The 15,572-nt window shown below is 35.9% G+C and overlaps 1 pseudogene; it reads left to right on the top strand.

The window, feature by feature from the left end:
* LOC115301966 overlaps positions 1 to 13,353 on the top strand; it is a 105,185-nt pseudogene extending 91,832 nt beyond the window's left edge.
* Positions 13,354 to 15,572: the final 2,219 nt, after the last annotated feature.

The following is a 15,572-nucleotide window of genomic DNA, read 5'->3' on the forward strand; positions in this document are numbered from 1 at the left end:
AACTCCAGGCTCCAACCTGTGAGCACAGAGTCTGATGCAAGGCATGAACCCACAAACCATGAGCTTATGCCCTGAGGAAAAGTCAGACTCTTAACTGACTGAATCAACCAGGTACCCCTAAGTGTTATTTCTTAACCCTTTGTCATCTGCTATGAAATCTTGCAACTACATAGTGAATGTTAGGGTAACAAATGCTAACAGGAAAGCTGAAGGCACGTTTAGAACTGTAAAGCATTTTGTTAAACCAAGTGTGATTTCCATTTGCCTTAGTGTTATGCAGGCACTTTCTGCTGGTAAAAAATGATTTATATTTTGAATCCTAAAATCCAATGTCAACATTTTCTAGCGTTCATCAAAGAATGCTTTGACTTCCAGATGCTCAGCCTCATAAACACTGAGAATATCTGCACTGAGCTTTTAATTTGACACTTCCTTTGTCTCTTCACTTGCTCCTTTTTTTTTTCTCTCCAGAATCCTAATTTACATTTCTTGCCATTAGGATTTGAACTGAAGTAATTCTACCTATTGTTTCTACAATTAGCTAGCTCTAACTTGACTGTTCTGCCCAAGGACAGAATGCAAGCATTCTCCCTCATACCCAATTCTCCAGTAAGAAAAGCAGTCTGAAAAAAATCACTGCCCCGTCCCCTCCCCTAATGTCTGCTTCTGTTTTCCTCTTCTAACACAGAAGGCATTTCTGGGAACAGACTCTGAGGCAGAGATTTGGATGCAGAAAGCTTATGGGGGATACTCTCAGGAATAACATTTGTCAGGAGTAAGGGAAGGAAGCAGGACTGTACGGAGAGAAGGAAATTACAGTGTGGTTGGAATAAGGGCCTCAGCATTATTCCTGCCTGGAATTCTAGAGTTAGGATGACCATCAGAAATGTCTTAAATTGAGGCAGGAGCCTGGGGTAACTTCTTTTTTTAACGTTTTATTTACTTTTGAGAGACAGACAGACAGACAGACAGAGTGAGCAGGGGAGGGCCGGAGAGAGAGGGAGACACAGAATTCAAAACAGGCTCCAGGCTCTGAGCTAGCTGTCAGCACAGGGCCCGACACGGGGATCCAGCCCCCAAACCAATGAGATCATGACCTGAGCCGAAGCCAGAGGCTTAACTGACTCAGCCACCCAGGCACCCCTAAATTATAAATGTTTTATCCTCACAGATAATCTAGATCAATTAAGTGTTATATTATAAATGCATTTTCTTATTATTCTTTGACCTGAAGCAAAAGAATATAAGAAAATGTCAAATATTACTTATATCTCAATCTAATTATACTGAGGTATGATATATGTAGGTAACAGAAATCACTGTTTTCTACCTGAGAAATGTTTAATTGGAATCAATACTGGGGAAAGTTACTTAGTAATATAACAGGATACATGGGATGACAGCATGGCTTAGTTCTTGAGCATCTGACTCTTGATTTTGGCTCAGGTCATGGTCCCAGGGTCATGGGATCGAGCCCCATATTGGGCTCTGCACTGAGCGGGGAGCCTGCATGAGATTCTCTCTCTCTCCCTCTGCTCCTTTCCCCTGCTAGCGTGCTCATGCTCTCTCTCTCTCTCTCTGCCCCCCCTTAAACAAAACAAAACAAAACAAAATGAAAAACCAGGATAAAGCATAAATTTATTCTTAGAACTTCCATAAACCCTATTAGAATTAAAATTTTATTATAACTTACAATCAAAATATTTGCTTTGATTGCACTCTGGTTAGATACAGTCTATCAGTACTTGTGTCTATTTTGAGATCTATTGTTTTTGAGGGAACCTTATTATATATTATTATATGACCACATTTTGAGGCATAACTTTGATTTGTACCATATTACTTTTCTCTTCCTGTATTCCTATAGCCAATTGAGATTTCTATCTCAATATAATAAACCAGATTCCATCATGTGTAATGAAATAAACCTGCTATGGGTTTTATTGAAGTGAGGATAAATCCTGAATATCCACTTATGATTCTTACATTTAGTCACTCAAAAATATTTATTGTTCACATACTATGTACATCACATTTGGCCTTAACCTGTTGGAATATTTGAAAGTCTACTGAAAAATTATCTATCTGAGAAATGTCAGTGGAATTGATTAATAGATTCACGTTACTGAAGATCAAAATTAGCTATTTCTAATGTCCATAAAATATAGACATTTAATAAATAGAATTAATATACTTAAGTATTTAGTGTCAAATAACTTCTATTGTTTAGCCATCTATTGTATCATGTATTTGGTTTATAAAAATCTTCTACACTGGAAACACTGATGAACAAAGCATTGTATTAATTTGTGGTGGCATATCATTCATATTGTTTTAGGCAAAAGATACTTGAAAGAGGTAAAAAGAATCCAGAAAAATGATAGTACATTTGCAGTTTAAAATTTTGCCACAAGTCAAAACTTTTGAAACCTCAGATTGTTCACTCTAGTGCCAAGATGAAGTTGGAACAGTTACATAGTTTTTCAGTCATTTTGGAGCAGTAATCTAGTAATTTACTGCTTAAATATTGAATTGTAACTTCTGGGAGTCACAGTCCTACTGAGTCACATCTTAAAATTGGAAAAATCTGACTCCTAAGTCAGAAACAGATTTGTAGGGGCGCCTGGGTGGCTCAGTCGGTTAAGCGCCTGGCTTAGGCTCAGGTCATGATCTCACAGTTCATGGGTTCGAGCCCCGTGTGGGGCTCTGTGCTGACAGCTAGCTCAGAGCCTGGAGTCTGTTTTGGATTCTGTGTCTCCCTCTCTCTCAGATCCTCCCCTGTTCGTGTTGTCTCTGTCTCTCTCTCAAAAATAAATAAAAAACAGAAAAAATATATAAAAAATTAAAAAAAAGAAATAGATTTGTATGTTACATTTTCAATGTGTTGACACTGGCAATTATAGAACTTAGGAACTTTTGTTCTTGTAAAATTTCATAGGTAAATGGATTTATTCATCCTCCTTTTCTTTTGTTTTTCTTTTTATATGTGACATTAATTAGGTGAACCATACATTTAGGCGTATTTTTAATTCTATAGTAGTCATTACTCTAGCTTTAAGAAAGAAAAATCAAACAATTTACCCTCATAAAACTCAGATCATAATAGGTTATCTTTTACATTTTGAAAGACTTATGAGCTTTTACCTGCCAATTATCTACCAATGCTCTGTTTAACATAAGTGTATTCTGCAGAGTGAAAATTTACACATTCATGGGTTAGGAACAAGTCTCTTATGAAATATGGAGAGTAACTGTCTCTTTTAGAAAGGGCTGCAACCAATTTTCTCTCCTTGTCATCTACTGGTTCTAGGATAGCAAATAGAAATTAATTCTTTTCAATGGACTATTACCTTAGAATAATTGATAGAAATTTCAATGAATAAAAAAACCTTTGGCTAAGAAAATATTGTGGCTAGGGGTACCTGAGTGGCTCAGTCTTTGGTTCAGCTCATGATCTCAGTTTGTTGGTTTGGGCCCCATGGCAGGCTCTGTGCTGACAGTTCAGAGCCTTGAGACCACTTTGAATTTTGTTTCTACCTCTCTCTCTGCCCCTCCTCTGTTCATGCTCTGTTTCTCTCTCTTCATCTCTCAAAAATAAACAAACATTAAAAAATTAAAAAAGAAAATATTGTGGCTAGGGAAATATTATTCTAAACATGCTTTATTAAAAGAATATTCACAAATAGGTAGACAACTTTAGAGAGGCTAATACAAATTATAAATGTGCTTTGCAAATCACTTTAGTTAAAAGTGTCATATCTGAGTTAAGTATCATGTCACACCCTGAATCCAAACTTAATTTAGGGTTCTATACTCATGAGCAATTCCTGAAATAGAGTAGTTGTTTTAAATGGTAATTACACACACACACACACACACACACACACACGCACGCATGCACACACACACACACACACACACACACATGACTTCTAGTGAAATAGATTTCTTGGGTACAGGGCCCACCTCAAATTATATAATTAAAGTATGCTGTGTCATCATTCTGACTATACTTGTGTTGTGGTTTGGGCTCTTTTAGGCAAAACATTGCTCAATGTAGTTAACTTCTGAGTTTTGAGCCTAACTGAAAAGAATAATTACAAATGTAATGTGTAAGTGAAGTAGAATCATGTTCTTCTGAGTTTTGCTTTCCTTAATCTATTTAAAATTGCTGTGAGTTGGACTTGCCTAAACGTTAACCATAAAGAGGACAAAACATTCTCACAAGCTGGAAAACATTGTAATTTACCAAAATAATACAGTGCCCATATAGGACTAACCTGAAATCAATGCCAGGTTGGGTTTCAAAATATTTTTAGCATGTTAAACTTGTACAAGATTTAGATGCTTTGCAGAGACATAATAAAAGATGACAGGTTAATTAAATATTGGAGATGCGCCAAAGCACAGATCCCTCCTCATCCCGGGGTTCAGCAGGTGCTTCCTTCTCAACTGTTGTATCTCGGTTGTAGGGAAGTCACAAACTAATTAGGATCCTGCTAGATGACTGCTTATTACTTGAATAGCTTGGTATTCAGTGTTTAGGAATATTAGCATGATATAACACTGGAGGAGCATGCAAACATTTATTAACAAGGTTTTTATTAACTCACACAAGCACTATGCTTGTTTTTTTCTCCTTTTTAAAGAAATTTTACTTAAAATGAATAAAAGTAGCACATAGGGAAACAAAGATATAAAAATCTATCTCATAAAAAGCAACCCAAAGTATATCTAAGAGATCATGATTTCCTAAACTTGTGATGATTTGGTTAAGGGGTTGTTATGTTGCCTGGTTAGCTTTGTCTGAATATCATCAATTCCTTGATGACTTTTTTGATAGACTGAATAATCTGAGTTATAATCTTATTTACACTAGAGTATTACACAGAATACTAGAACTTCCTAGGCTCTCCTAATCAGATTATCTCTGTTTATATTTTCTTTATCTGTTTATACACTCCCACCTGATTATCTGCTTATATTTTCTTTTTTATCTGTTTATATATTCCCATCTCTCCACAGATGAATAACTATTTGAGGAACATTATCTTTCATGTTTGTCACAGAAATCTAGTATCAGAATTATAAAAGAAACTCATTAAGTATTTAAGGTAAATTAATAACAGATTATAATGTTAGTTATAGATTGTTTACTTCAATTTATAATCTTTATATTACTGTAATTTGTAATTAGTAACAGATTATATAAATTAAATTTTTAGTAGGTTAACTTTTTTTTTTAATGTTTCTTAGAAACAGAGAGAGACAGTGCGAGCAGGGGAGGGTCAGAGAGAGAGGGAGACACAGAATCCAAAGCAGGCTCCAGGCTCTGAGCTAGGTGTGTCAGCACAGAGCCCTACGTGGGGCTTGAACCCACGAACCATGAGATCATGACCTGAGCTGAAGCTGGAGGCTTAATCGACTGAGCCAGCCAGGCGCCCCTAGTAGGTTAACTTTATATGTGTTGAACTCAATTGCCTGAAGGGTATCCAAACTCATCTTTATTCCTTACACAGAATCTCTTGTAAATCCTGTATTTGTGTGGATTTTCAGTGAATCACACATACAAACACATACTATAAACACTGATTACATTTTATAGCCTTTTTCTTTTCATTCTGAAGTGCAGACAAGTCTCATTTCTGTGTACTCAACCCATGCCATATTAATAAATCTATATTAATAGAGCACTTTAAGAGTCATAACAAGAAAGAGTAAACCACACAAAAGTCATTTATATTTACCATTTAGAATCTCTTCACTCAAAGGCATGCATATTTTATAAGGCAACTGTAACTGTACCAGATATTAGAGAGAAAATTATAACTCTGCTTGACCATGTTACCAGACAAATGTACCAGTTTTGGGTCTCAAAATGGTGAAATGCCTTCAAGCCAATCTGAAAGAAATAATAGCAATTTGAAATAATGTGTGTTTAGTTTCCATTTGTACACCTCTGGGTACACTATTAATTTTGTGGATAAAGGGCTATTACAGAAAAGAACAGAATGAAGTAATATTCAGCAGGTGCTAGGCAATATGTGCACACGATAAGCATCAGGGAGCCACCTGGGTTTGTCTAACTCCAGCCAAATCAATCTTTTATCCAATAATAAAAGATGATTCAGACACAGAGGGGAAAAGACCACACAATTGTACATTATCCCTAAAGCAGTGATATACTCTTAGTGCAGATTAACTATTTGGAATCTCTTTCTCTTGCTCTCTGTATACATATACACACACATAGATGTATCTATATGAAAATATCAAGTGTATAAATATAGACTTCTACATAGTATTTCTTCATGCCTTCTTCAAAAGTTGAAATGTCCTAAAAAGAACTGGATAGGCTGGATAAACTGGATACAGCCTTTCCTTTCTTTAGTATTTAATTAAGAAGGAAAATATATGTTGTTACCTAAGCAATAGTAATCAATAAGCATTTATAGCATGCTTATTAATATTGTTGAGCATTATTAATGGTGGCTAGATCTGTGTAATTGATGTCAGATTATAGAATTCATTTATTTGTTCACCAAAGATTGAGAGAGTTTAAGCTGTGTCCAGGAGAGTTGATGCTGTGTGGTACCTGAGATTCAGCTAATTGTGTCTTAGCTTCCTTCCTCTTATTCACAAAATAGAAACAATAATAGTTCTATTTATTAAGGTTGTTTAGGAAAATGTGACAAGCTGATACAAAGAAAGTTCCTGGAAGAATGTCTACTGCCCCTTAGGAAGCACCGATTATATGGTAGTATACAAATAACAGGCTAATTTTTTGTTTTAATTAAAGAGAGAAGCTCTGGTTAAGTCTTCTATCAAATGCTGACGGGCTGGCCAGACTTCTTGGTTTGTTAGATACTATTTAAGTAGGAAAGACAGGTATTTGCCAGGTGTTAGGATATTTTTTCCCTGAGATAATATTACTTTTATAGACATGGTTTTTTAACTTTGGGAAGGAATTCTTTGCAGTGGGAAAGATGAGCACGCTAATTTTTAAGATTATGGTTTTGCCATTCATACTTTATTTTTATCTTTTCTATTGTCAGCAGCTTTTTTACCCCTTAGGCTATAGAAGAGGTAGCACAGGTCTTTGATATCACTTCACAGGTGATAATGCTGTTTATAAACTACAGCCTCTGTGAGAAATGGTTGATTATCAATATACAGCTTGCCTAACTTGTAGGAGGTATGAGCAAAGGGAATACAGGAGGTAAAAATGTTATTTCCAGTTTCCCAGTGGATATTAAAGCCAAGTGGCTGAATGTTTTAATTCTTTGTAAGAAGTAAGAGGCTTGAGATGTAACAAAGTTTTGGTAAAATCATTAAATTCTCTGGGCCATGTGTTGTTATCTTAATGATGAAGATGCTGGTTTAGTAAGGGTACCATTTAGCACTAAAATCTTCATAACTCTTTTGTAAGTTAAAAGAATGTCTCCTTTGACAGTTTCCTGCAGTAGATGTGGAGTAGCAATCATTCCTATCACTTTCAGTCTTTGAGTAGACAACCTTTAGTATAGAATTTTAAAAGAAAACATGAAATATTCTCAATATTTCATAGTCATGTGAGTTATAAAATATTTTAAACTACTTGACGTCGCAGATACAAAGATTTCTGTTACTGTTCAACTGTAGGACAGAAATGTTTAACTCTTTGGAATATCAGTCTAGATTTTCTGAGTTCTTTATAAACAAACTAAATACTTTGTTTTTATGAAAAGTGTCAATAGAAATCCCAGAAATGGTTGTGTTACCAGAAAGTGTGGAACAGATGATACATCAATGTTTCATTTCCTACTGCATTAGATCTGTGCCTCTAAAGAAAATTATAAATTATTATAGATGTTGCCTGAATATATGCAGCTCCATTCTTCATTGAACAAACTGAGTTGAAGAATGTAGGTTGAACTGTATTGAAAAATTAAGAAAAATTTATTAGGGGAAAAAGAGAATATTTATTCCTTCTCTAAAAGTTTATTTAGAGAATGTGCATCAATTTAATTTTTAAACCACATTTATTACATAATGTGCTAAAGCAGTGAACATGTTTTAAATGGTGTTCATCTTTTCTGGGCAGAGAATAAGTTACATTTACAATTTAATTCTAATTTATTTGATTAGGCAAGTTAAATGTGAGAATATAAATAGAGATCCTGAAGAGAAGAGGAGGAAATTTTTTTTTGGAAACAGGCTGCTTTTTTGTGCCAGTCTGTTAATATGTCAAGAGAAGGGTCTGAGCAAATTCAGGGTTAGAATGATTTGTAGTGATTCATTCATTTTAATTATCCTTCTAAAGTTTTGAATGAACACTACTCAAACTCGTTTGGTCTTTCTTTTTGGTTAATGGGCCTTTTATAAGAACATTGCATTGTAATTAAGTGATCAAATTCAGAATGCTACAATAGAAAGAGTTATAAACTGCTTTTAGATTTCAGGAAAGTGCAAAATCATCTCATTTTCTCTGACACCATAACTTTTGTTTGATTCATGCTTCTTCAAATTTTCTACCTCATTTCTAAAACAGACCTTAGGTAATACTGAAAAAAATATATATAAAAAACCAAAGACGCTAGAAACAAAGAAGAGATTACTTCTGGGAGGAAAATGAGAATCAACTGAGATTCCGGAAGAAGGACATTTGGTCATGGAGAAGAGGGCAATAAAGAAAAGCTCAAAAATATTGCTCATTTATTTGAACACTATAGCAGTTTTCAAATCCAGTTTTATTGCTTAGAAATGAGCATTTGAACCACAAATAATGGTCCTTTATTTTTAGAAGTTATCCAGGATTAGATATAATGATGCTTTCATGTGCTTCAAAGTAACTCATTCCCCCAAGCAATCATGATAAATAGAAAGCCCACCATCATCTGAAACATTTAACTCTTCTATTGAGTTTCCCAAGTGTGTACTCATTTTCCCCAAAGTAAGATTAAAAACAATTGTATGAAAACATTTCTGTGTCTTACACTGTTCTGGTTTCTCTGAGGTATAAATGATAAATTTCCCAAGTGCCTCACACATTTCCAAATCTTATTCCAAAAGAGTGCACAAACTAATTAAGAAAAAATGCATTTATTAAAAAAAACCTGGGCATTTTTTGTTATCACAGATGAGCACAGTACTTTGCAAAAATTAAAGGCCTGCTTAGACCTGCATTAAAAGCTTTGCCTAGGGGCGCCTGGATGGCTCAGTCAGTTAAGCATCCAACTTCCGCTCAGGTCATGATCTCACAGTTCATGAGTTTAAGCTCTGCATTGGACTCTGTGCTGACAGCTCCGAGCCTGGAGCCTGCTTTGGATTTTGTGTCTCCCTTTCACTCTACCCCTCCCCTGTTTGTGCTCACTTGCTCACACACTCTCTCTCTCAAAAACAAACATTTTAAAAAATTAAAAAAAAAAAAGCTTTGCCAGTAGTAGCATCATATACTTTGTTCCTTCCAACTGCTTTGATTAGCACCTATATATTTTAAAAACCAATTCTGCAAAGTTGGCAAGTCTGCAAGAGGGAAGAAACCCTTATAAGCCTTAGAAATTCTATTTCTATAATTTTAGGGGTTAATTGTGAGATCTTTTACAAAGATAGACTCAAAGTATAAGAAGTTAACACTGATTCAACTACCACTAATCCAAAGTGGGGAAAAGCAGAGAAGTCTTCAAAGACAGAGACTAAAATCCTTTAGGGATAAAGAAACCATTGCGAATTAGTACCTTAGAAGAACTGTATACCATAAAACTGAAGATAGTTTTGATACTTCAAAATGGAAAACATTTCTTAGTTTTCTTACTAGATCAATAAGCAGTCTAACAGAATTAGCTGAAGCTAACTCATTTGCATTTCCTTACTGACAAGCATGCGCACGTGTAAGTCTGTTCTTAAGAAAAAAATCAGCAGATGAAAAATTAAAATCTCATCTTAACCATGTTTCTTCAGACACTGTGCTCTGAAAGGTGCAAACCACAAGAAATGTTTCTGCAGGATATGTTATGACAAAGAGGTTTTAAACCCCTCAATGTAACTGACAACAAGGCAGGTGATTAAAAAGGAAGGGAAGACTACAGATTACAAGCAGGATGAGAGAGATGCTCAGATTTCATTAATTTACACATCTATCTTTCCATGTTTCTCCTTGCCCATGCTGGCTCTAACATGCTGTGCCCAGACAGACAAGGACTAATTTTCTCACCCTTCCTTACATGTAGGTGAGACCATTTGAATATTTCTCTCTTAAAGACATTTGAACTGAAGGAAGATATGACAGTTTGGAGCCAATGATTTTAATTATTTTCAAACCTTTTCTTTTCATTTTAAACTTACCTGTGTTGGTGTTGGGAATCCCAGCTGGGTATCCTACAGTAAAATTAAGAAGAGTTGCTTATATTTTATATGAGTATTCTACCATTGGGAAATTTATTTCTTGGGTCACTGCAATAAAGTGGCTATTGATAATGATTTCCATGTAGCAGAGCTACAGTCTGAAGTGCTGCTTGATCTGACATAAGTTTTGAATTTGGGGGCTTGTGACAACTTTATTTCTCACTTTAATTAATAAAATTGCAATCTGTTTTTTTCCTCTGGTTTCCACTCTTTAGTTAGCATAAGACAGTCCCCGAGGGACTGATTATCCCTGAAAATGGAAAGAAAGGCATCCCTGAGCTTCTAAGGCAAAGAGCCAGATGCAGCCAGCCTTCCCTTTGATCATTTTATTATAATTTATATCTTCATTTATTCTAATGATTTCTAAGATGAGGATATAAATGTGTTTGTTTCCAAATATACCATTTTTAAAACACTAGTTGAGCAATCTTTGGCTTTCTTATAAAATATTGATGTTTTATTTTAAATCAAATATTAAGTTATATTGAGTGCATTTGATCAGGAGGAAATTTGTCATACTGGTACATAGAAACTTGTGAGGTTATTAATAAATACATAAGTTGAATGTGATTCACTTTTTTGGGTGTATGTGTGGAATGCTCCATCTGCTTTTATATTACTTGAAATCTTAGTACATCCCCATATTTGGAAGATGTCATGGTGAATGTGGTAGGCAGAATAATAAACCCTGAAAAGTGTCCTAAACACAATTCCTGGGATGTGTTATTGTTACTTTACATGGCAAAGACTCAAAGGGCTTTTTCAAATGTGAGTAGGGATATGTATTTTGAGATGCGATATTATTCTGGATTATCGAGTTGACTGAATCTAATCTAATTTTAAGGACTGAGTCCTTAAAAGCAGGAACCTTGAGAAAGGTTCCTTTCCTTAGAGAAAGATATGACAATGAAGAAAGGTCCAAGAATTGAAATGGTGCTGGCTTTGCAGATGAGGGAAGGAGAGCACAAGCTAAGAGATGTGTAAATCTCTTAAAGCTAGAAAAGGCATGGAAACAAGTTTCCCCTAGAGCAATGGGGTGGGGGAAGCACAGCTCTGTTGACATGCTGAAATCTGTGTGGGACTTTTGACCCAAAGAAATGTAAAATAACAGGGGCGGCTGGGTGGCTCAGTTGGTTCATCTTTGGGCTTTGGCTCAGATCATGATCTTGCGGTTCATGGGTTTGAGCCCCGCATCAGGCCCTGTGCTGACAGCTCAGAGCCTGGAGCCTGTGTTCAGATTTTGTGTTTCCCTCTCTCTCTGACCCTCCCTGGCTCGCATGCTCGCTCTCTCTCTCTCTCTCTCTCTCTCAAAAATAAATAAAACATTAAATTTTTTTTAAAAATGTAAAATAACAAATGTGTGTTGTTTTAGCTGCTAAATTTGTGGTAATGTGTTTGGATGGCAGTAGAAAACCAACATACTAAATAATTTACATAAATTATAAGGAGATACTTGTGAAGGCATCTTGTCATCTTGAAGATGAAGGATAAGAATGAAACAGAAGAACTCTCAGAGAACCAACTGCACAAACAGCATAACTTGGAGTTCCTTAGGGGAGTTTACCACTCACAAATGACCTTTAAGGAAGCAGTATCATTTATACACAAAGGACATTCTTCACAGGGCAAAGATTGTATAATCTCAAGTTTGGGAAAAGCATGAAGGTGGAGGATTTTATGTTATGAAAGAAGATGGCACCAAGTATGAAAATACTTAAAACATATTTAATATTTAAAACAGGATGCCAGCCTGTTTTTTCTCTCATTGATATTTTTACCAACAGGATGGTAGACTAAGTAGCCATGATTCCATTAAAAGAAACCTGGAAGTCTTACTCACTGTAGCCAACCTGGACTCCACCATCTCCCACTGCCTGTTGTCTGCATTCACTGCCAACACCACCACCAATCTCAATCACGGACGAGATTGCTAGGCTCATCATAGACAATGGCTCTGACAAGCGCAAGGCAGGCTTTGCTGAGGATGGTACACCCAGCATATTTCCCCCGCCTATGGTTGGGTCCCCCTACACCAGGACATTATCGTGGGCAGGGGTCAGAAGGACTCCTACATAGGTGATGAGGCCCAAATCAAGCATCCTGATCCTCAAGTACCCCACTGAGCATGGCACCGTTACCAACTGGAATGACATGGAAAAGATCTGGTACCATATCTTGTACAATGAACTGTGTGTGGCTCCTGAGGAGCACTTCATGCTGCTGACAGAGGCCCCCCCTGAACCCAAAGGCTAAGCATGAAAAGATGACTCAGATCATGTTTCAGACCATCAACACCCCACCCATGTACATGGCCATCCAGGCTGCTCCATCTCTGTATGCTTCTGGCCACACCACTGGTACTGTCATAGGCTCTGGGGATGGGGTCACTCACTCTGTGCCCATCTATGAAGGGTATGCCCTGCTCAATCCCATCCTGCATCTGGACCTGGCTGGCTGGTACCTGATGGACTACCTCATGAAGATTCTCAGGAGCTTGACTCAAGTTTCATCACCAGCACAGAATGGGAAACTGTGAGTGACATCAAGGAGAAGCTCTGTTATGTCACCCTGAATTTTGAGCAGTAGATGGCCACTGCCACTCCTTCATCCTTCCTGGAGAAGAGCTATGAGCTGCCCGATGGGCACATGATTACCATTAGCAATGAGCAATTCCACTGTCATTAGTGCCCCTCCAGCCTTCCTTTCTGGGTATGGAGTCCTGTGGTGTACACCAGACCACCTTCAACTCCATCATGAAGTGTGACAGTGATATCTGAAAGGACTACTATGCTAACATGGTGCTTTCTGGTGGGACCATCATATGCCCAGGCATTGTCTACAGGATGCAGAAGATCACAGCCCACCCTGATGAAAATCAAGATCATTGTGACTCCTGAACTTAAGTACTCTATGTGGACCAAGGTCTCCATCCAGCTGTCTACTTACCAGCAGATGGGGATCAGCAAGTAGGAGTATGATGGGTCTGGCCCCTCCATCATCCATCGCAAATGCTTCTAAATGGAGAAGAGTAGCATTTGCTACATGAGTGAATTCAAAGTATATATTTGCCCAAATTTATACTCCTCATGCTAGCCCCATGAAACTGGAACAAGCCTTTGAAAATAAATTTGTCTTTGAAGCTTATATCTGATTTCAGCATTAGATTGTCGAACATGTTTTCTTGCATGTGAAACTCCAGTTTTCCTAATACCATATAATGAAGATACTGTCCTTTCCTGAGTATTCTTGGCTCACCTGTCCACTATTAATTGACCACATATTTATGGCTGGGCTTTTTATTCTGTTCCATGGGTCTGTGTGTCTGCTTTTATTCCTATACCATACTGTGTTGATTACTATAGTAATTAATTATTGTAGAATAATTTGAAACCAAGAGATGTGATGTCTACAACTTTGTTCTTAAAATTGTATTACATATCAGAGTCTTTGGTGGTTCCATTTGAATTTCTGTGTAAAACGTCATTGAGATTTTGATAGAGATTGCATTCAATCTATAGACTTGGGTAGTATTTTTATTTTAAATAATATTAACACTTATGATCCATTTATTAAATAATAATATTAACACTTATGATCCATGAACACAAAATATCTATTTGTGTTTTCTTCTCTTTATCCTCTTGTATTTTTCAGAGTTGAGATCTTTCTCCCCATAGGGTAGATGTATTCTTAAGTAGCTCATTATTTTTGATGCTTTGGTAAATGAGATTTAATAGATGATAGATGGATAGATAATAGATAGATAGATACCTCTTTCAGACAGTTTATTGTTGTTATATAGATACACCAATGATTTTTGTATGTTGATTTTGTATCCTAAAACTATACTGAGTTTATTATTTTTATCAGTTTTTCTGGTGGCATTTTTAGTATTATCTACATAAAGGATCATGTCATCAGCAAACATACAATTTAAATTTTCCTTTCTAATTTGGATGCCCTTCTTTTTTCTCACCTAATCGTTCTCGTTAGGACTTAAAGGTCTACGTTGAATAAAATTGGCAAGAGTGGGCAGCTTTGTCTCGTTTCTAATCTCAGACAGAAAGCCTACAACCTATCATCATTGATTATATTAGTTGGCATGTCATATATGTTTTTCAATATGTTGAGGTATTTTTATTCTATACCCAATTTGTTGAGAGTTTTATCAAGACAGGGTATTGAATGTAATCTTTTACTGCATCCATTGAGATGATCTTATAATTTTTGTCTTTCAGTCTATTAATGTATATCACATTTGTTGATTTGTATATGTGGAACTATTCTTGAATCACAGGGATAAATCCCCTTTGATAGTGATGACCTTTTTGATGTGCTGTTGAATTTGATTTACTACTATTTGGTTGAGACTTTTTACATCTATATTTATTGGAGATGTTGGTCCATAGTTTTATTTTCTTGTAGTATGCTTACCTTGCTTTGGTATTAGGGTGATGCTAGCCTCATAAATTATTTTGAAAGTCTTCCTTCTTGATATTTTTGGAAGATTTTGAGACAGATTAGCATTAATTCTTTAAATGTTTAGAATTCACCAGTGAAGCTGCTTAGTCCTGAGGTTTTCTTTGTTGGGAAATTTTTGATTGCTGATTCTATCTCTTGTTTATTGGTCAAGTTTATATTTTCATGATTCAAATGTGGTAAGTTGCATGTGTCTAGATATTTATCAGTTTCTTCTAGGTAATACCATTGTTATAATTATTCATAGTAGGTTGTTATGATCTTTTGAATTTCTGTAATAAGTTGTAACATCTCTTCTTTCATTTCTGATTTTACATATGGAAGTACTCCCTTTATTTTTTTCTTGGTAAGTCCACCTGAAGATTTATCAATTTTTGTATATCTTTTCAAAAAATACCTGTTATTATCATCTTTTCTATTTTTTATTCTATGATCTATTTCTTCTCTGACCTTCCTTTTGCTAACTTTGGGTTTAGTTACTTTTTAGTTCCTTGAGGTTTAAAACTAGGTTTTATGAGATCTTTCCTTTTATTTAATGTAGGCATTTATCGCTATGAAAGTCCCTGTTAGCCCTGTGTCTGGTGCATAAGTTTTATTTTGTTGTGTTTTCATTTTTTGTTGTTGTTGTATTTTTTGGTTTCCCTTTTTGTTTCTTCTCTGACCCATTGGTTTTTCAGGGGTGTGTGTAATTTTCATATATTGTAGATTTT

Source organism: Suricata suricatta, chromosome 1, assembly GCF_006229205.1.
Source record: "Suricata suricatta isolate VVHF042 chromosome 1, meerkat_22Aug2017_6uvM2_HiC, whole genome shotgun sequence".
Taxonomy (NCBI): Eukaryota; Metazoa; Chordata; class Mammalia; order Carnivora; family Herpestidae; genus Suricata; species Suricata suricatta.